This window comes from Oncorhynchus kisutch, linkage group LG18, assembly GCF_002021735.2.
Source record: "Oncorhynchus kisutch isolate 150728-3 linkage group LG18, Okis_V2, whole genome shotgun sequence".
In the NCBI taxonomy this organism is placed as follows: domain Eukaryota; kingdom Metazoa; phylum Chordata; class Actinopteri; order Salmoniformes; family Salmonidae; genus Oncorhynchus; species Oncorhynchus kisutch.
In genome coordinates, this window is record NC_034191.2 from 64240310 (window position 1) to 64264351 (window position 24042).

The following is a 24042-nucleotide window of genomic DNA, read 5'->3' on the forward strand; positions in this document are numbered from 1 at the left end:
ATGGAATCAGTGGCCTGTCCAGAGTGTGGCCCAGGGTGGCCACGGTCCCCCCTGAAATCTGATTGGCTACCCCAGAAACTCTGAGATCGTAATATATTGATAATTTTGACCAAGAAGCACACCGACAGAAAGACTTATCAATCTCTCAGGAGAAAGTATCAGAGCGAGCAAAATAGCGCCCCTCAGTCTTAGTATCTGTGGTCCATGTATTTGATGCTTTCTGGCCAAAAAGAGTATGACATGTCATATTATTTTTGGCCAGACAGCATTAGATACATGGGCTACAGATACTAAGACAGAGGGGCGCTGTTTGTCTCTCTCTGATGGTGAATAGATTCAGCCTCTTGCAAATTGAAGGACAATTATGAAACACGGGGACAGACGAGAATGGGAAATCATTTAATACGTACGTTTCTTTTTTTTATTGTAAAAATGTTGGGGGAAGCCAAGATTCGTCCGTTGGACTAACAGATGGTGAAACGTGATTCATCACTCTAGAGAACATGTTTTCACTGCTCCAGAGTCCTATTGCGGTGAGCTTTACACCACTCCTGCCGATGCTTTGCATTGCCCATTGTGATTGTAGGCTTGTGTGCGGCTACTCGGCCATGGAAACCCAGTTCACGAAGCTCCCGATGAACAGTTATTGTGCTGACGATGCTTCCAGAGGCAGTTTGGAAATCGGTAGTGAGTGTTGCAACCGATGACAGACGACTTGTACGCGATACTCGCTTCAGCACTTGGCAGTCCTGTTTTGTGAGCTTGTGTGGCCTACCTCTTCGCGGCTGAGCCGTTGTTGCTCCTAGACATTTCCATTTTACAACAACAGCACTTACAGTTGGCCGGGGCAGCTCTAGCAGGGCAAAAATCTGACGAACTGACTTGTTGGAAAGGTTGCATCCTGTGATGATGCCACGTTGAAAGACACTGAGCTCTTCACTATGGGCCATTCTACTACCTATACTTTTCTATGGCGATTGCATGGCTGTGTGCTTTTGGTGGATAAAGTTGTTGAGTTATTTAACCTAAGAAACAATACTCTTAACATTTACAAGAGGTGTCTCAAGTCCTGGAATATAACCAATCTAGGCCAGCTATTTAAAATACAATTGTTGTGAAAATGGAGCCAGCGTGATGTGGGCATTGGAGGGACTTTGGCCCACACAAACCAATTAGGCCAGTTTCCAAAGCAATACTACACAATGCAGCCCAGAGGACTGCAGCCCAACAATACCTTGATTTCCCTGATTGTAATTTTATATTCCCTGAAAAAGCAAGATGGCTACATGGGTTGATTGGTGCTAGGAGTGGATCAGTCTGGTGTAAAGCAAGGCTAGAGCAACACACACACACACACACACACACACACACACACACACACACACACACACACACACACACACACACACACACACACACACACACACACACACACACACACACACTCGCTATTCCAGTACACTTGTGGATCCCCTGGTAGACTTGTGATAACTGCCTGTATTTGATCAGTTATCCTCTCTCAGACACCCTCTCACACACACAAACAGACTTGGGTTAACGGCCTGTTTTTGATCAGTGACCCCCCCCCCCCCAGACAGACATTAGCCTGTAATCCCGGCATCTGGGATCAAGGATCAGTGCTGTGGCTGAGAGAGCAGCCTGTGGCCTCACAGAGTAAACGCTACTGAGCCCTCAGTCAGTCCCTCCACAACACAATACAAGAGAATGGGAGAGGACCACATAACGAGAGTCAGGAGATTTTGACTGGTCTGTTTATGTGGGGAGGAGATTGTTGTTGTTTGCTGTGTGGTTAACTCGTGGAGATGATCTCTGAATCTTTGATGAGATGTGATTTTGTGTGTGAGATATTTTTCGATGTATTATTGTAACTCTGACTAAGTGTTATTCACATCCTGAGATACTGCATCACACTTTATATTTTGTCGTTACTGTAAAGCCCTTGCCATGCAGACCACAATTTCAGAGCACACGTTGAGAAAGCGAAGACAATGCTTCGGTTTGCTATCCGTATCACAGCTAGATCTACCATGTGAGCCCCCTATTGTAGCAATCCATCTCCGCCCTCTGATTTAAATCACTACAAACCTCGGGACCATTCGTCATAGGGGAGGCAAAAACACCAACGCACCCCAAAGAGAATGCAATCCAAAGAGAATGCAATCCATAGCAGTGGAAGTGAGAGGGATTGCATAGAAAGAGGTGGGCCATATTACTACTGATATCCTTCAGGATTAGCTGCCCCTTCCACCCAGCCCTGGTATTTGTCAGCAGGCAGACAGGAGGGGTGCAGATACAGATATGGCTCTATCAATAACCCGTGGCTTTCTGTATATCCCCTATTGTCTTCCTGATGCTATTATCCAGCTGGGGATGACAGCGCTCGGCGGCTCCATCATCTTATCCACAGAGAGCAGCTAGCTCATAAAGCAGCCCTCGACATAGACTGCTCATATGAGGGGTAATAACTCCACAGCCAGTTAATACTGGGGGATTATCAGAGTAGAGAAGAGCGATTGTCCTCAGCTACAAGGGGGAGGGGTGTGTGTTGTGGTTCGCGAAGAGGTGGAAGGAGAGAAAGGCAGAGAGGGACAGAGAGAAGGAGGAGTGGGAAGATGCAGTGAAAGGGGAGAAATACAGACAGAGATAGAGAGATTGGAGTGAGGGAGAAAGATATGGAATGTGGGAAAGGAAAGAATGACTGAGATAGATAGAGGAGGAGTGAGAAAGGGGGGGGTGAGGGAGAGAGAGAAATGTGTAAATGGTGTGACACAAATATGTGGATGGATCAGTGATACTGGGATGTGATTATCCCTAAACACAAGACATTTTTATTGTTCTTATAAACCGAAGCCAACGCAGGACCATCTCCATCTCTGATAGATTAGTTATAATTGATCTGCTCTGTGATTTGGGCAGTAGGCCTAGCTCTAAGTATGACTCAATAAGGGGGAGATTGAAACCATAATCTTGAATCTGTCTAAATGAAACTAGGGTGTAATTGACAAAGTGTTTATGAGATGTTGTGGTTGGTTATCAACATAAATGACAGAGAAAGGGGAAGTAGCATGACTAGCTCCATGGGAATAATATTGATGAGAATATTAAGCCATACGAGGCACGCTGCTTGATATACACGGAGGCACATGCACACACACATGCACACACACGCACACACACACGCACACGCACACACACATACACAGACAAGTACACAAGCTAACACACAAGCAAACACACACATTAACTGCCTGTGGATATTTTATGTCCAGAACTGTTGGGACACTCAACACTCCTCCATCTCTATGCTAGCCTGTCTCCTGTCTTCCTAAGAACTCTCCCGTGCCAGACCTTGTCAGCAACAGTCCACTCCACTGTATCACGACACATTAATCATGACATAACTGAATGAATCAACGTCCACTTGATTACTTACCATAGGATATGTTTGTCAGGGTCCCTGCCCTTTTTTTCACCCAGTTATTATCCTCCTCTGGTGTCTCGCCCGACGTCTCGCCACAGTCCAAGAGGAGAGGTGGTTAATGACTACTGTACGACCAGGTGGTGAGGTGTTAGCGGCCCATAACCAGGCAGAGGAGAGGAGAGAGGATAAAAAAAACTGCCACCCAGTAAAGCTATTCAGTGTTTTCATTTCAGGGCACCATAAAGAGGACCATCTGTTCCTGTCATTTGTGCTTTATTGTTTTCCTCGGCGGGCCGCTCCATTTTGGAACACATTCGTAGACACAGAGAGAGACACACACACACACACACACACACACACACACACACACACACACACACACACACACATGCACGTGAGCGCATACACACACACACACACACATGCACGTGAGCGCATACACACACACACACACACACACACACACACGCACACACGCACACAAATACTCATACACACCTTTCCGCAACTCACACACACCCTGTCTTCACTCTTGACTGCACTCATAAAGTCAAATTAAATAAAATTGTACTTGTCACATGTACCGAATACAACGGTTGTAGAACGTACAATGAAATGCTCTTTCCCAACGATGCAAAGTTAAATCAGAACCAAAACAAGACATGAGAAATAAAACACACAAGAATGAAGCTATGTAGGAGTACCTTTACCTTATCAATATGGTGTAAAATGGTGTAAGATAAAGAAGGAGAAGCAGGCTAGCAGATATTTGGAGTTTTAGGCTTCAAACACTGAAGACACACACTCAACACAAGGTGGACATGGAGTGGAAATCACTGAGGAGGGCGCAGCTTCAAAACAGATCACCACCATCTACTCGGGGCTCCCGAGTGGCACAGCAATCTAAGGCACTGCATCTCAGTGCTAGAGGCATCACTACAGACCCTCGTTCGATTCCAGGCTGTATCACAACCGGTCGTGTTTGGGAGTCCCATAGGACGGCGCACAATTGGCCCAGCATTGCCCAGTTTAGGGTTTGGCCAGGGTAGGCCATCATTGTAATTACCAATTGTTTCTTAACTGACTTGCCTAGTAAAATAAAATGTAAAAATCCTTGTCCCGCACTCACACACACTTTGGTGTGCCAAGAATGGCTCAAATGGGATGCGGAGAGGAGAGGGGAGAGGAATAGAACAGGAGGATAAAAAAGAAAAGCAGAGGGAGAGTCAGATAAAGAGGAGAGTGGAAGGAACGACTCCACCCTGTCTGTTCCTGCAATGGAAAGTGCCCACGGTGAAAGGCTGCGATGTTGGCCAAGGAAGAGCTCCCTGGGGGAGGGATCTGCCAAGTTCCTCCCCTCAGCTCTGGATTGAGCTGGCAACTGAAGAGTGTCTCGCTGCACTTTAAAGTGAGGGAGGGAGTGCAGTCACTGTCAGGGACATGGGTTGGTAGTAGTAGTTGGTCAGAGCACAGAGGGCCAAGATCATTTTGTAGCAGATCAAAAGTGATGGAATGTGTGCAAACAACATGTCTCATTGGTTTTGAAATGGTAACTCTGGCCCACGTTACCAACTATGGTACACAGCATATGGCACACAGCATAAACCAACATTGATTTAATAACAATGATACTAAATATTAATTAATGATTCATAATCAGTAAAAAAGAACATGAAGTGACCTACTGATGATGCAAACTCAATGATTTAACAAGAAACATCAGACATGGACCCTTCAGTGTGTAAGAACCATTGTTTCTCAGAAATGTAAGAAATGCATGAAAGACCATGATATAAACACATTCACTGACAACAACTGTAATAATCACAACTGATAGCTTCCCAGTTCCCAAAAACAGAAGGATACAACAAAATGAAATGAGTTTACATGCAACCAGGTGCCTTCCTTCCATCACAGTCAGTGAGGTTAAACTCTTGAGAAATTAAACAAATTGTTCCTCTAATGCGGAATAAAACAAACTAAGAAGTTTGGTGTGTGGTGGAAAACCTCTTGGGTTCTAATTATGTAAAGCTTTAGACATCAGAAGGCACTGTAGTCTTTAATGAGCACTTGAGAGAACAAAGGGAATTTAAGTGCATGTTAATAAGAAGAGCGAGACAACGGGAGAGACAGAAAGAGGAGGCAAAACGCCACTGAATACAATCTCTCTAACACACTGTTAATGGGAGCATTCACACACCCCATGCAGCACTCTTAGATCTAACCGCAAAGACGCTAGCTATTCACCCTCGCTGTTTAGTGATGAGTTACCCCACCCTGAAAGAGGGTGTTTACACACATCCAATGAAGCACAGGTCTAGACAAAACAATAACAACTGTAGGAATTAGGTAGGTAGCTCTCTCTCTCTCTCTCTCTCTCTCTCTCTCGCTCTCTCTCTCTCGGAGCATACCTATCCACTCCCACTTTACTTAGGAAAATGTAAAAAGGTATGTTTAATTGTGGATTGTCTGTGTACACCAGACAAGTACAGATGGTATAGCCGTAAATAGGGTAAACATTTCTTCATGAAAAACAACATGGAATTTAGCTGAAATTGAGATTAATGGAATGTCAAGGAAAGTGAGAATTGAGATTTCTGTATTACCTCTGGAGGGAAATAGCCCTGGTGTGAGGTGTGTGGGTGTGTGTGTGTGTGCATGGCAGACCTCAGATACTTTCCTCCCTAATCCACTGCTTGGGCTGACTCCTCCCTTCTGCCTCTCCTGTGTGGTCCCCTGGTAGGATATCACAGGTTCATCTAGCTATCCCTCTCTATCTATCTATGCATATCCCTCTATCACTCTCCATCTCTCTCCCTGTCCCTCTCCTCCTCCTCACTCTTTCTCTCTCTATCGCTCTCTCTCCCCCACCATCCACTGCTCAATACAACAGTACCTTCATTTCTACAGCTCCAGTTGTTAGCGTCAGGATTTACTTGCTAACAAACAAGGTGTGATGTGTGCAGGATGTAATGTTCCACTTCACTGTTGAGTAGTCTGGCCAATTAGCATTGACAAAGGCTCAATCCCAATACCTCCTCTTAGCCCTCCCCCTCGCTTTCAAGTGTCCCTCGGTGGGGGAGTTGCACTCGAAAACGGAGCAACTAGTGGTAGGGAGAGATAAATAACCCTGGGGTAAGGGACATTACTACATCACTCGTGCACATCAGAAACCACCAATGAATAGATAGACTACCACGCAATTCAGTGACAACATGCCTTGTGTTTTTCACAGGGATGTACTTGCGTCCGTAATAGCTTTCCTTATACAATATTTCTCATGCAACAAATACGTACTTCCATATGAGCCACAAATGAGAACAGCAAAACAATAATGTGTCTGTAATGTACCCGGCCTCTGGCTGAGGTTCAATGTGGAGTAGTACTAGAGCAGGGCTTTCATTCCATAATAGCAGTTTGACAGTTTGTCGTATTTCCTTCACTCAGTCACTTTCTGCAATGTCTTAGGGATTCAAGCCTTTTAGAACAATTAAGACCACTATAGTGAGCAAAAATATAAATGCAACATGCAACAATTTCAAAGATTTTACTGAGTTACAGTTCATACAATTCATATATATATATATAATTAGGCACTAATCTATGGATTTCACGATTGGGAATTTCAGATATGCATCTGTTGGTCGCAGATACCTTTAGAAAAAACGTAGGGGCTTGGATCAGAAAACCAGTCGGTATCTGGTGTGACCGCCATTTGCCTCTCTTTCGCATAGAGTTGATCAGGCTATTGATTGGGACCTGTGGAATGTTGTCCCACTCCTCTTCAATGGCTGTGCAAAGGTGCTGGATATTGGTGGGAACTAAAACATGCTGCCTTACAAGTCAATCCAGAGCATCCCAAACCTACTCATTGGGTGACATGTCTGGTGAGTATGCAGGCCATGGAAGAACTGGGATATTTTCAGCTTCCAGGAACTGTGTACAGATCCTTGCAACATGGGGCCGTGCATTATCTTGCTGAAACATGAGGTGATGGTGGAAGATGAATGGCACGACAATGGGCCTCAGAATCTCATCAAGGTATCTCTGTGCATTGGCCATCGAAGGTGAGCATTTGACCACTTCAGTTGGTTACGACACTGAACCTCAGTCAGCTTAAGACCCTGGTGAGTTTGACAAGTGCGCAGATGAGCTTCCCTGACAGGGTTTCTGACAGTTTCTGCAGAAATGTTTCGGCTGTACAAACTCACAGTTCCATCAGCTGTTTGGCTGGTCTTAGACAATCCCACAGGTGAAGAAGCCGGCTGTAGAGGTCTTGGTCTGGCATGGTTACATGTGATCTGCAGTTGTGAGGCCGGTTGGACATACTGCCAAATTCTCTAAAAAGACATGGTGGAGAAATTAACATTCAGTTCTCTGGAAACAGCTCTTGTGGACAATCCTGCAGTCAGCATGCCAATTGCATGCTCCCTCAAAACTTGACACATCTGTGGCATTGTGTTGTGTGACAAAACTGCACATTTTAGAGTGGCCTTTTATTGTCCCCAGCACCAGGTGCACCTGTGTAATGATCATGCTGTTTAATCAGCTTCTTGATATGCCACACCTATCAGGTGGATTGATTATCTTGGCAAAGAAGAAAAACTTACTAACATGAATGTAAACAAATGTGTGCACAAAATGTAAGATAAATAAGCTTTTTGTGTGTGTGAAATATTTCTGGGATCTTTTATTTCAGCTCATGAAACAATTTACATGTTGCATTTATATTTTTGTTCAGTGTAATATTTGCATCAAACGTTTTAGGGTCTATACACAGATTGACTACATAGCTACACATTCATAGGCAGGAGTTAGCTATGTCACTTCAGTTGCATTGCATGGCAAATATCTTCAATCATTAATGTTAACGATTCTACAATAAAGAACAATGATAAGTGATTGACTTGAACAAAAAGGCAAGCTTACAAAATTGTATATTCAATTTGCAGTAAATGCAAATGTAACTATCTTTACATTCACTGAGTTTCACAAGATGACAGCCTGGTTTGCTGGTTACAATTCATACAAATATCAAATGGCCATGTAGCAAGTTAAATGTATAGCCAGACGGCTAATGTTAGCTAGTCAGCTAATTCGTTAAATATAGATTATCGTGAAATAACTTTATGACAATTAAATATGCATAATTGTTATTCTCTACCTTAACTAACATAGTCTTCTTAACTGTACATTTTGTGCATGATTCATTAGGAAGTTTGCTTCCATCCTAGTATTTTTATCAGCCATAATTCCGGAAGCAACTATTGAGCTTTGGGTCGCAGAACTTCATGGGAGTTTTGAGTACCACTCGGTAGGAGGTCAGCAACTCGATTCACTTCGTTTGGAGGGCCAACTAGAGGGCTGAAAAGACACTACGCCTCACTCAAAGTTGAATTGAGACACAACGTCCACTTGTAGGATCGCGCAAAGTGGAGAGGGAGGGCTAGGGGAAGGGATAATGGGGAGGGCTGGGGGGGAGGGGTATTGGCAATAAGTCAAATACTCCCAAGTGTATAGGCAGGCAGTGCATGGCTGGGTAAAACATTTCGGTTCAGGAGCCAAAATGGATCGCAATAGTTCTTTATTCCCACAGAATCACTGCATAATGTGTCAAATGAGGAAACTGTGTTGCAGGATGTGCTGATGCTGTGGCCATATGCCCACAGCCTTTGTAGTGGTGCTGCGTTGCATGCGGATGGTGCTTAATGAGAGTGTGCGTGTCTGCGTGCGTACATGCATGTGTGCGTGTGTGCGTGCGTGCATGTGTCTGACTGTCTGCTTGCGTGCATTTGTGTTTGTGTATGAAAGGGAGAGAGAGAGAGAGAGAGAGAGAGAGAGAGAAAGAGAGAGAGAGAGAAAGTGAATGAACATATGCTGCATTTATTTTGTAATTTTTTATTTAACCTTTATTTAACTAGGCAAGTCAGTTACTGTAAGAACAAATTCTTATTTACAATGATGACCTGGATGAACCCGGACGACGCTGGGCTAATTGTGCGCCGCCCTATGGGACTCCCAATCACGGCCGGATGTGAGGCAGCCTGCATATGTTCATGCACCTTTTTTAGGGCTGTTGCGGTGACCGTATTGCCGTCACGTCGGAAGTCATGATTCATGACCTCAGTAAAATTCAACGTGACTGTTGAGTCATGGTAATCTTCACTTATGCACTCTGGACATGCATTAGTAGTACCCAGCTCGCTAACGACGATCAGGTCACTGATAGCCTGGTTTTCAAGGCTCTATGATCCCTCAAACCACTCTGACATCAATGAAAATGCAATGGAAAATCACATCAAACACTTATCATCAAAACAGTATGAGCTTTTAAAACTCACCTCACTGTGATTGATCAAGTTGAAGAAAGAAGTTCAACAACCGGTTGAAACTGAGTGGAAAACATGGTCGTTGTGGATGTTGTTTCAAAGCTTAACACAATGAAATGGACAGTGCATTCTATGACGAAGATTTATTCAAAACACCTATATACATATGAAAGTTTATGCCTATGCATAGGCTCATATATGAGCCCAAGCCCAAAATAAACCTGAATTAAAATAATAATCGTGCCATTACACAATACATAACCTATGCCTATTACGCACAGCAGAAAAACATAAAAAATAGGTGATTTAATATACTTAATATAAATTAAACAAATTCAGAGTTTGCCTACAGTTATAATGAATTTGTATTTGATTTTGAATAGCCTAGCAATAGGGCTTTTTTCCCCATAATTAATAGGCTGACACATTACCTGGAGCTACAGAATATCTGACCACCCTTCGTTTCCATCTCCGCCCCTCTCTCCTTCATTCCTTTCTTAAACGAGCAGAGAGAGGGGATCTCAACAGTTAAAGGAAATATGTTTAGTTCTGAAAACACGTTACTACTTGGTTTCCCAAATGAAGCATTGGGCATATGCAGGAACAGAGTTGGCGAGCCCATGGCACACAGAGTTTGGGCGGAATATCACCTGTCGTGCAACGAGAGGCTGCATGCTCCTCAAACAACGGTTGATGCATGGAGTGAAATAACTGGAGCTATTCGAGTGCATATGGATGACATGTCTATTTTCCCCTTGCCCTGTTCCTGCCCATATGACAATGGCCCATTCTAAATCTAAACAATTTTACATATAGCCCTTTTCAATTGTCAAAACAATAACACGTTCTGTATACACGTGCATCTTAGAGGTTCCCCGGTAAACATACAGTGCTGCAGCGTGCCAGAATTAATAACTAGCTAGTTAGTTGGCTAGCTAGCACAAAATTACAAGTTCGTATTTCTTGATCCACTAAAAAATGTAACAAATTAATTATATACACATAATGACTTGTTGCTACCAGATGCACTAAACAAAATCATCAGACAATGTTTGTTTCCTGTTTATTATCCGTTTGCTCTGGTGGTGTTACATTGGGCTAGCACAGTAAATAACCACAGAAGTGGCTTAATGTGAAGGTAGAGAAAGATCAGCTTATCTTGTTCGCCAGCTAGATTCATTTATTTCATGACAGCCAAACAATATAACTAAACTAAATGTATCTAGCATACGCGTTCAATGTTTGACGGCCACATTGTTTTCATCCAAGTTAGCTAGCAGCAGTAATTACCCCACTATCAACCTCTCTCTCGCCCCTCACTAATCTGTCGCAACTATATTTTATCCAGGTGTATTGCCCACTTAGTTTCAATCAAGAAACATACTGTAGTTTAAACGAATTGCTAGCTTATGTTTGGCATGCATTATTGACCTCACGTTTCGAGACCAAGCTTGTGGTTTGTTTACATGTATTAAAGCAGATGCTAGTGCTGACACCTTGTGGTGGTAATGTTGAACTGCATATTAATTACACCAGGATGATACATTACATGAACCAAACAAATTGCAACTTCATTTCAAGCAACATGTATTTTGAAATTAAATCAAATTAAACTTAAAGTATTCCTTTCTACACCGTCTTGACAGTGATATTTGTCCAGTAGCTGTGGAAGTTAAATCTGGTATCCTTCAACATGGTTAGTCTCATTAATTGTCTAATGAAAGAGAAAAACACACACACTGATCTTGCTAGTATCAATCAGCATTTTCTTTCAAGTTATTTGTGAATTATTAACAGACACAATTTCTCAGGTGTGAGTGCTTTTCCTATTTCTAATAGTAGAATTTCAAATGGAGAAAACATAAGCAATTTGTGAGGATTTGCGAATCCTGTTTCAGTATAGAAATGACAAGTCACATGTACAAATGCATTGGACATGCCCAATAGGCCAATACTATTCCCATCATGTCTGCATTGGGCATGCATGCCATAAATAATCTCACATCCACCGTAACCAAAAGGGTAGAGCATGGATAGTGGAGGCAAGACAAAAATCACGGTGAAGGGGAACTTTTACATGGGCTGCAATGAAGCTATGTAATGTATGAGTTCCATCCCTGTACTGTATGGCTGACTGGGACAGGACGCAAACCCTTATAAAAGTACACTTGTAGCTAGAGTAGCATGCCAACGATTAGAGAATGAGGACAGTGAGTGTAGCAGAATGAAGCAAATGGGCACAAAATTGCAGGAGGAGATTATCCCGCAGCCGAGATGCTTACAGTATTAAATTAGAGATACATTCATGATGGACAGGAGGCGAAAACTACCTCAAGTCTCAGGGGGGATGACATCACATCACAGGGCTACTAGAACTCACCTGCAGCACACATCTGTTACAGTAACCCCTCTTTCCCCTCCTCCTATGCCACAGACACTATAACTCAATTTAGCAGAACCAAATACCCACAAAATTAATTCTGTGGGTGCTAGGTTGACTCAGTCCACACAGTCTGCTCTGCTGACTGCTTAGGTTGATGAGGAGAAGGAGGTCAGTGAGTGTAACAGAGGGGTGAGTCTGCAGCACGTGTGAGCTATTTGACAGGTGAGTGCCAGACTCTTTCTCAATTCACCCTTCCTCGATTCCTCTCCTTGTCTCCTTCCAAAAACCCATTGGAGAAAAAGGTCAGAGGGGAGGGACCTTGTATCTTCTCATCCAGTACAGTTGCAATACAATACTTGTGAAGAGATAGGATGTGAATAATCAAGGAAAGACTCCGTGAGAAAGCCCTATTTGCCATCATGGGGGAATGTCACCCGACCTGAGACCTAAACTACTGTTATCCTAGCCCAACCAAGATCATAGTTTTGGTAAAATAATTGACTCTGCTTTGTGGGTATGAAGGGCTGTTGTGGACAGGGGTTGCATCCAAGGTCAGCAATACAGGGATTGTTACACCCCCACCAATGATCAAGGACATCAGCTGCACCTGCAAATCTGTGCAATATCATCAGACTAAATGAGAGAACAAACAGAGAATGTTCAATGACAAAAAAACACATTATACTTCATTCAAAGAATCAACACATTATTTAATTCAGAGATCCTCACTGAACTTCTGGAGAGAGTTTGCTGCACTGAATGTAAAGGGGCTGAATAATTTTGCACGCCCAATTTTTCAGTTTTTGATTTGTTAAAAAAGTTTGAAATATCCAATAAATGTCGTTCCACTTCATGATTGTGTCCCACTTGTTGTTGATTCTTCACAAAAAAATACCGTTTTATATCTTTGTGTTTGAAGCCTGAAATGTGGCAAAAGGTCACAAAGTTCATGGGGGCCGAATACTTTCGCAAGGCACTGTACAACTGCGACCTGACAAAGATATATATTTTTTTAGGTAGGCTAGTTGAGAACAAGTTCTTATTTACAACTGCGACCTGGCCAAGGTAAAGCATAGCAGTGTGAACAGACAACAACACAGAGTTACACATGGAGTAAACAATAAACAAGTCAATAACACAGTAGAAAAAAAGAAAGAGTCTATGCACATTGTGTGCAAAAGGCATGGGGAGGTAGGCGAATAATTACAATTTCGGGTGGGCTATTTACCGATGGACTATGTACAGCTACAGCGATCGGTTAGCTGCTCAGATAGCAGATGTTTAAAGTTGGCGAGGGAGATAAAAGTCTCCAACTTCAGCAATTTTTGCAATTCGTTCCAGTCATAGGCAGCAGAGAACTGGAAGGAAAGCCGGCCAAACGAGGTGTTGGCTTTAGGGATGATCAGTGAGATACACCTGCTGGAGTGCATGCTACGGGTGGGTGTTGCCATCGTGACCAGTGAACTGAGATAAGGTGGAGCTTTACCTAGCATGTACTTGTAGATGACCTGGAGCCAGTGGGTCTGGCGAAGAATATGTAGCGAGGGCCAGCCGACTAGAGCATACAGGTCGCAGTGGTGGGTGGTATAAGGTGCTTTAGTAATAAAACGGATGGCACTATGATAAACTGCATCCAGTTTGCTGAGTAGAGTATTGGAAGCTATTTTGTAGATGACATCGCCGAAGTCCAGGATCGGTAGAATAGTCAGTTTTACTAGGGTAAGTTTGGCGGCGTGAGTGAAGGAAGCTTTTTTGCGAAATAGAAAGCTGACTCTAGATTTGATTTTAGATTGGAGATGTTTGATATGAGTCTGGAAGGAGAGTTTACAGTCTAGCCAAACACCTAGGTACTTACAGATGTCCACGTATTCTAGGTCGGAACCATCCAGGGTGGTGATGCTAGTCGGGCGTGCGGGTGCAGGCAGCGAACGGTTGAAAAGCATGCATTTGGTTTTACTAGCGTTTAAGAGTCGTTGGAGGCCAAGGAAGGAGTGTTGTATGGCATTGAAGCTTGTTTGGAGGTTAGATAGCACAGTGTCCAAGGAAGGGCCAGAAGTATGATGGGAAATGATGTAAAATATATCACTAGCCACTTTAAACAATGCTACCTAATATAATGTTTACATACCCTACATTATTCATCTCATATGTATACGTATATACTGTACTCTATATCATCTACTGCATCTTTATGTAATACATGTATCACTAGCCACTTTAACTATGCCACTTTGTTTACATACTCATCTCATATGTATATACTGTACTCGATACCATCTACTGCATCTTGCCTATGCCGCTCTGTACCATCACTCATTCATATATCTTTATGTACATATTCTTTATCCCCTTACACTTGTGTGTATAAGACAGTAGTTTTGGAAATGTTAGTTAGATTACTTGTTGGTTATTACTGCATTGTCGGAACTAGAAGCACAAGCATTTCGCTACACTCGCATTAACATCTGCTAACCATGTGTATGTGACAAATAAAATGTGATTTGATTTTGAGTATACAGAATGGTGTCGTCTGCGTAGAGGTGGATCAGGGAATCACCCGCAGCAAGAGCAACATCATTGATATATACAGAGAAAAGAGACGGCCCGAGAATTTAACCCTGTGGCCCCCCCATAGAGACTGCCAGAGGACCGGACAACATGCCCTCCGATTTGACACACTAAACTCTGTCTGCAAAGTAGTTGGTGAACCAGGCAAGGCAGTCATTAGAAAAACCGAAGCTACTGAGTCTGCCAATAAGAATAGGATGATTGACAGAGTCGAAAGCTTTGGCCAGGTCGATGAAGACGGCTGCACAGTACTGTCTTTTATCGATGGCGGTTATGATATCGTTTAGTACCTTGAGCGTGGCTGAGGTGCACCCGTGACCGGCTCGGAAACAGATTGCACAGCGGAGAAGGTACGGTGGGATTCGAGATGGTCAGTGATCTGTTTGTTGACTTGGCTTTCGAAGACCTTAGATAGGCAGGGCAGGATGGATATAGGTCTGTAACAGTTTGGGTCCAGGGTGTCTCCCCCTTTGAAGAGAGGGGATGACCGCGGCAGCTTTCCAATCCTTGGGGATATCAGACAATACGAAAGAGAGGTTGAACAGGCTGGTAATAGAGGGTCCAGATTGTCAAGCCCAGCTGATTTGTATGGGTCCAGGTTTTGCAGCTCTTTCAGAACATCTACTATCTGGATTTGGGTAAAGGAGAAGCTGGGGAGGCTTGGGCGAGTAGCTGCGGGGTGGGCGGAGCTGTTGGCCGAGGTTGGAGTAGCCAGGAGGAAGGCATGGCCAGCCGTTGAGAAATGCTTGTTGAAGTTTTCGATTATCATGGATTTATCGGTGGTGACCGTGTTACCTAGCCTCAGTGCAGTGGGCAGCTGGGAGGAGGTGCTCCTGTTCTCCATGGACTTTACAGTGTCCCAGAACTTTTTGGAGTTAGAGCTACAGGATGGAAATTTCTGCTTGAAAAAGCTAGCCTTTGCTTTCCTGACTGACTGCGTGTATTGGTACCTGACTTCCCTGAACAGTTGCATATCGCGGGGACTACTCGATGCTATTGCAGTCCGCCACAGGATGTTTTTGTGCTGGTCGAGGGCAGTCAGGTCTGGAGTGAACCAAGGGCTATATCTGTTCTTAGTTCTGCATTTTTTGAACGGAGCATGCTTATTATCTAAGATGGTGAGGAGGTTACTTTTAAAGAATGACCAGGCATCCTCAACGAACGGGATGAGGTCAATATCCTTCCAGGATACCCGGGCCAGGACGATTAGAAAGGCCTGCTCGCAGAAGTGTTTTAGGGAGCTTTTGTCAGTGATGAGGGGTGGTCGTTTGACTGCGGACCCGTAGCGGATACAGGTCATGAGGCAGTGATCGCTGAGATCCTGGTTGAAGACAGGGGAGGTGTATTTGGAGGGCCAGTTGGTCAGGATAATGTCTATGAGGGTGCCCATGTTTACAGATTTAGGGTTGTACCTGGTAGGTTCCTTGATGATTTGTGTGAGATTGAGGGCATCTAGCTTAGATTGTAGGACTGCTGAGGTGTTAAGCATATCCCAGTTTAGGTCACCTAACAGAACAAACTCTGAAGCTAGGTGGGGGGCGATCAATTCACAAATGGTGTCCAGGGCACAGCTGGCAACTGAGGGGGATCGGTAGCAGGCGGCAACAGTGAGAGACTTATTTCTGGAGAGATAAATTTTTTTAATTAGAAGTTCGAACTATTTGGGTATGGACCTGGAAAGTATGACATGACTTTGCAGGCTATCGCTGCAGTAGACTGCAACTCCTCCCCCTTTGGCAATTCTATCATGACGGAAAATGTTATAGTTGGGTTTGGAAATCTCAGACATTTTGGGTGCCTTCCTAAGCCAGGATTCAGACACGGCAATGACATCAGGGTTGGCAGAGTGTGCTTAAGCAGTGAGTAAAACAAACTTAGGGAAGAGGCTTCTGATGTTGACATGCATGAAACCAAGGCTTTTTCGATCACAGAAGTCAACAAATGAGGGTGCCTGGGGACATGCAGGGCCTGGGTTTACCTCCACATCACCCGTGGAACAGAGGAGGAGTAGGATGAGGGTGCGGCTAAAGGCTATCAAAACTGGTCGCCTAGAACATTGGGGACAAAGAATAAAAGGAGCAGATTTCTGGGAGTGGTAGAATATATTCAGGGCATAATGCACAGACAGGGGTATGGTGGGGTGCAGGTACAGCGGAGGTAAGCCCAGGCACTGGGCGATGATAAGAGAGGTTGTATCTCTGGACATGCTGGTTGTAATGGGTGAGGTCACCGCATGTGTGGGAGGTGGGACAAAGAAGGTATCAGAGGTATGAAGAGTGGAACTAGGGGCTCCATTGTAAACTAAAACAATGATAACCAACCTGAACAACAGTATACAAGGCATATTGACATTTGAGTGAGACATACAGCGAGGCATAAAGTAATTGCAGGTGTTGATTGGGAGAGCTAGCTAAAACAACAGGTGAAACAACAACAACTAATCAGCTAACACAACAACAGCAGGTAAAATGGCGATGACTAGGCAGAGAGGGTCGATTAACTACACACAGAGCCTGAGTTCGCGGCTGGGGCCGACAGATAAAAAAAATAAGTCAACAGAATGGAGTATCGGGATTAATGGACAGTCCAGCAGGCATCAGCTATGTAGCCAAGTGATCATAGTGTCCAGGGGGCAGCAGTAGATGGAACAGGGAAGCCGCCACTACGCTAGCACGCGGGCGACACGGCGTTTAAAGTTAGTAGCCCGGGGCTAGTAAGAGCGTCTGCTCCGACGGAGGCCGGTTGAAGGCACAGCGATGGATTATTTGTCGGCAGGCCAGTCGTGGTGATGCGGCGGGGCGGCGTGTCGACAGAGAATCCAAGCCAGATGGCGAAAGAGGTATTGTAGAATTTAGTTTGCTAGCCGGGAGATGCGCCTGGCACACGGCTAACTGGTGCTAGCTTCGTGGCAGTGGCGTTAGCCACTATAGCCAATCGGTAGCAGCGGTGATCCGGTGCCAAGGTCCAGAGTTTACAGCAAGGATCCGGTGGAATATTGGGCTCTAGCCGTGTATGAGTGGGGTTCGGGTGAACAGCTGAGTAGGAGGGGAGGTGGGCCTCAGGGATAGCTTCGGTACTGGGTGCCATGGTGAGTGCAAGCTAGCTGTGAGCTAGCTAGCTGCAAGCTGTGAGCTAGCTAGCTGCAAGCTAGCTGTAAAGATCAGATGTAGTGGTCCAGGGAGAGACAGTCTGATACTGGTAGACTGGCGAGTATTATCCAGGCTAAACACAGGGCTGGTATCTGTGCAGAAGGTAAAAGCCGCTAGCAGTGGCTAACAATGACTAAATAGCTTGTAGCTAATAAGCTGGTTCGCTTCTGGAGGTTCTTGAATGTGTTCTAAAATAAAAAATTATAGCGATTCCGTATCACATTGGGTGAGGCAGGTTACCGGAATGTATAATCGAATTAAAAATTGAAAAGAGATTGAAAATAAAATTGAAATGTATATACAAAAAATACGAAAAATACAAAAGTACACGAGAGGACGAACAAAACACGTCTTCATTGCTACGCCATCTTGGATTCGGTTTCCAGTCTAGCCAGATAAAGCAAAGCAGTGAGACGAAGATTTGTTCCAGTCATTGGCAGCAGAGAACTAGAAGGAAAGGCGGCCAAAGAAGGTGTTGGCTTTTGGGATGACCAGTGAAATATACCTGCTGGAGTGCATGCTGCGGGCGGGTGTTGCTATGGTGACCAGTGAACTGAGATAAGGCAGAGCTTTACCTAGCAAAGACTTATAGATGACCTGGAGCCAGTGGGTTTGGCGGCGAATATGTAGCAAGGACCAGCCAACGAGAGCATACAGGTCGCAGTGGTGGGTAGTATATAGGGCTTTAGTGAAAAAACGTATGGCGTATGATAGACTGCATCCAATTTGCTGAGCAGAGTGTTGGAGGCTATTTTGTAAATGACATCGCCGAAGTCAAGGATCGGTGGGATAGTCCGTTTTGTTTGGCAGCATGAGTGAAGGAGGCTTTGTTGCGAAAGAGGTAGCAGATTCTAGATTTAACTTTGGATTGGAGATGATTAATGTGAGTCTGGAAGGAGAGTTTACAGTCTAGCCAGACACCTAGGTATTTATAGTTGTCCACACATATCCAGAGCAGTGATTCTAGTCGGGCCGGTGGGTGCGAGCAGCAATCGGCTGAAGAGCATGCATTTAGTTTTATTAGCATTTAAGAGCAGTTGGAGGCCACGGAAGGAGTGTTGTATGGCATTGAACCTCGATTGAAGGTTTGTTTAAACAATGTCCAAAGAAGGGCCAGATGCATACAGAATGGTGGATCAAAGAATCACCCGCAGCAAGAGCGACATCATTGATGAATATCCAAGATGGCGTAGCAGTAAGTCGTCCTGTCGTGTCGTGTCCCTGTATATTTAGTTTATATTTTGTTTATTTTTCGTTTTTTACATATTTTTCGTTTTTTATATAGCTATCCCTTTAAAAACATTTTGCTAAACCTAAGCTTCCAAATACGCTGGATCTTCACAACTAGCTATCTAGCTAAACTGCAACCCTGGATGATTACCCCTGGCTAGCGTTTCCACCCACTTAGCTTGAAGCTAGCCCGGCCTGCGCTACCACCGTAGCATACTCCTGAGCTACAATACCCGGGCCCACGACCGGTCTATCGATGTCACCGCATGAAGAGGAATAAACAGACTCACCCCATCGCGACGTCCCCCAAAGGCTAACTCTCTAGCCCTCGCTATCTCCCTGCTTGCTAATTCGGCCTGCTAACTGCTAGCTTGTCCAGCTCCGGTCCGCTAACTGCTACCTTGTCTAGCCCGGGCCTACAAACTGTTAGCTTGTTAGCACAGGCCTGCTAACCGCCTGAATCGCCGCGTCCCAAACGCCCACCGGACCCATATTTACTTTCTATCTCTTTTGACTTTTAATTTGTTTATACCTTCCGGAAACCTGCCTCACCCAATGTGATACGGAATCGCTATTATTTTTTATTTATTTTTAGAACACACTCAAGAACCTCCAGAAGCTAACCAGCTAACTAGCTACAAGCTATTTAGTCATTGTTCGTTTTTTTAACCTGGATAACACTCGCCAGTCCAGCTTCCCTTCCCCATCCACCGCTGCCCCCTGGACACTGATCTCTTGGCTACATAGCTGATGCACGCTGGACTGTCCATAAATCACGGTACTCCATTCTGCTTGTTTGTTTTATCTGTTGGCCCCGTTGCCTAGTCTACGCCATTTTACCTGCTGTTGTTGTGCTAGCTGATTAGCTGTTGTCTCACCTACTGTTTTAGCTAGCTTTCCCAATTCAACACCTGTGATTACTGTATGCCTCGCTGTATGTCTCTCTCAAATGTCAATATGCCTTGTATACTGTTGTTCAGGTTAGTTATCATTGTTTTAGTTCACAATGGAGCCCCTAGTTCCACTCTTCATACCCCTGATAACTCCTTTGTCCCACCTCCCACACATGCGGTGACCTCACCCATTACTACCAGCATGTCCAGAGATACAACCTCTCTCATCATCACCCAGTGCCTGGGCTTACCTCCGCTGTACCCGCACCCCACCATACCCCTGTCTGCGCATTATGCCCTGAATATATTCTACCATGCCCAGAAACCTGCTCCTCTTATTCTCTGTCCCCAACGCTCTAGGCGACCAGTTTTGATAGCCTTTAGCCGCACCCTCATACTACTCCTTCTCTGTTCCGCGGGTGATGTGGAGGTAAACCCAGGCCCTGCATGTCCCCAGGCACCCTCATTTGTTGACTTCTGTGTTCGAAAAAGCCTTGGTTTCATGCATGTCAACATCAGAAGCCTCCTCCCTAAGTTTGTCTTACTCACTGCTTTAGCACACTCTGCTAACCCTGATGTCCTTGCTGTGTCTGAATCCTGGCTCAGGAAGGCCACCAAAAATTCAGAGATTTCCATACCCAACTATAACATCTTCCGTCAAGATAGAACTGCCAAAGGGGGAGGAGTTGCAGTTTACTGCAGAGATGGCCTGCAAAGTAATGTCATACTTTCCAGGTCCATACCCAAACAGTTCGAACTACTAATTTTGAAAATTACTCTCTCCAGAAATAAGTCTCTCACGGTTGCCGCCTGCTACCGACCCCCCTCAGCTCCCAGCTGTGCCCTGGACACCATTTGTGAATTGATCGCCCCCCATCTAGCTTCAGAGTTTGTTCTGTTAGGTGACCTAAACTGGGATATGCTTAACACCCCGCCAGTCCTACAATCTAAGCTAGATGCCCTCAATCTCACACAAATCATCAAGGAACCCACCAGGTACAACCCTAACTCTGTAAACAAGGGCACCCTCATAGACGTCATCCTGACCAACTGGCCCTCCAAATACACCTCCGCTGTCTTCAACCAGGATCTCAGCGATCACTGCCTCATTGCCTGTATCCGCTACGGAGCCGCAGTCAAACGACCACCCCTCATCACTGTCAAACGCTCCCTAAAACACTTCTGTGAGCAGGCCTTTCTAATCGACCTGGCCCGGGTATCCTGGAAGGACATTGACCTCATCCCGTCAGTTGAGGATGCCTGGTCATTCTTTAAAAGTAACTTCCTCACCATTTTAGATAAGCATGCTCCGTTCAAAAAATGCAGAACTAAGAACAGATACAGCCCTTGGTTCACCCCAGACCTGACTGCCCTCGACCAGCACAAAAACATCCTGTGGCGGACTGCAATAGCATCGAATAGTCCCCGTGATATGCAACTGTTCAGGGAAGTCCGGAACCAATACACGCAGTCAGTCAGGAAAGCTAAGGCCAGCTTCTTCAGGCAGAAGTTTGCATCCTGTAGCTCCAACTCCAAAAAGTTCTGGGACACTGTGAAGTCCATGGAGAACAAGAGCACCTCCTCCCAGCTGCCCACTGCACTGAGGCTAGGTAACACGGTCACCACTGATAAATCCATGATTATCGAAAACTTCAATAAGCATTTCTCAACGGCTGGCCATGCCTTCCGCCTGGCTACTTCAACCTCGGCCAACAGCTCCGCCCCCCCCGCAGCTCCTCGCCCAAGCCTCTCCAGGTTCTCCTTTACCCAAATCCAGATAGCAGATGTTCTGAAAGAGCTGCAAAACCTGGACCCGTACAAATCAGCTGGGCTTGACAATCTGGACCCTCTATTTCTGAAACTATCTGCCACCATTGTCGCAACCCCTATTACCAGCCTGTTCAACCTCTCTTTCATCTCGTCTGAGATCCCCAAGGATTGGAAAGCTGCCGCAGTCATCCCCCTCTTCAAAGGGGGAGACACCCTGGACCCAAACTGTTACAGACCTATATCCATCCTGCCCTGCCTATCTAAGGTCTTCGAAAGCCAAGTCAACAAACAGGTCACTGACCATCTCGAATCCCACCGTACCTTCTCCGCTGTGCAATCTGGTTTCCGAGCCGGTCATGGGTGCACCTCAGCCACACTCAAGGTACTAAACGACATCATAACCGCCATCGATAAAAGACAGTACTGTGCAGCCGTCTTCATCGACCTCGCCAAGGCTTTCGACTCTGTCAATCACCATATTCTTATCGGCAGACTCAGTAGCCTCGGTTTTTCGGATGACTGCCTTGCCTGGTTCACCAATTACTTTGCAGACAGAGTTCAGTGTGTCAAATCGGAGGGCATGCTGTCCGGTCCTCTGGCAGTCTCTATGGGGGTGCCACAGGGTTCAATTCTCGGGCCGACTCTTTTCTCTGTGTATATCAATGATGTTGCTCTTGCTGCGGGCGATTCCCTGATCCACCTCTACGCAGACGACACCATTCTATATACTTTCGGCCCGTCTTTGGACACTGTGCTATCTAACCTCCAAACAAGCTTCAATGCCATACAACACTCCTTCCGTGGCCTCCAACTGCTCTTAAACGCTAGTAAAACCAAATGCATGCTTTTCAACCGGTCGCTGCCTGCACCTGCATGCCCGACTAGCATCACCACCCTGGATGGTTCCGACCTAGAATATGTGGACGTCTATAAGTACCTAGGTGTCTGGCTAGACTGCAAACTCTCCTTCCAGACTCATATCAAACATCTCCAATCGAAAATCAAATCAAGAGTCGGCTTTCTATTCCGCAACAAAGCCTCCTTCACTCAAGCCGCCAAGCTTACCCTAGTAAAACTGACTATCCTACCGATCCTCGACTTCGGCGATGTCATCTACAAAATGGCTTCCAACACTCTACTCAGCAAACTGGATGCAGTCTATCACAGTGCCATCCGTTTTGTCACTAAAGCACCTTATACTACCCACCACTGCGACTTGTATGCTCTAGTCGGCTGGCCCTCGCTACATATTCGTCGCCAGACCCACTGGCTCCAGGTCATCTACAAGTCTATGCTAGGTAAAGCTCCGCCTTATCTCAGCTCACTGGTCACGATGGCAACACCCATCCGTAGCACGCGCTCCAGCAGGTGTATCTCACTGATCATCCCTAAAGCCAACACCTCATTTGGCCGCCTTTCGTTCCAGTACTCTGCTGCCTGTGACTGGAACGAATTGCAAAAATCGCTGAAGTTGGAGACTTTCATCTCCCTCACCAACTTCAAACATCAGCTATCTGAGCAGCTAACCGATCGCTGCAGCTGTACATAGTCTATTGGTAAATAGCCCACCCTTTTCACCTACCTCATCCCCGTACTGTTTTTATTTATTTACTTTTCTGCTCTTCTGCACACCAATATCTCTACCTGTACATGACCATCTGATCTTTTATCACTCCAGTGTTAATCTGCAAAATTGTAATTATTTGCCTACCTCCTCATGCCTTTTGCACACATTGTATATAGACCCCCCCTTCGTTTTCTACTGTGTTATTGACTTGTTAATTGTTTACTCCATGTGTAACTCTTTGTTGTATGCTCACACTGCTATGCTTTATCTTGGCCAGGTCGCAGTTGCAAATGAGAACTTGTTCTCAACTAGCCTACCTGGTTAAATAAAGGTGAAATAAAAATAAATAAAAATAATAATAAAAAATACAGAGAAAAGAGTTGGCCCGAGTATTGAACCCTGTGGCACCCCCATAGAGACTGCCAGATGTCCGGACAACAGGCCCTCCGATTTGTCACACTGAACTCTATCTGAGAAGTAGTTGGTGAACCAGGCGAGGCAGTCATTAGAGAAACCAAGGCTGTTGAGTCTGCCGATAAGAATACGGTGATTGACAGAGTCGAAAGCCTTGGCCAGGTTGATGAAGACTGCTGCACAGCACTGTCTTTTATTGATGCCGGTTATGATATCGTTTAGGACCTTGAGCGTGGCTGAGGTGTAACCGTGACCAGCTCAGAAACCAAATTGCATAGCGGAGAAGGTATGGTGGGG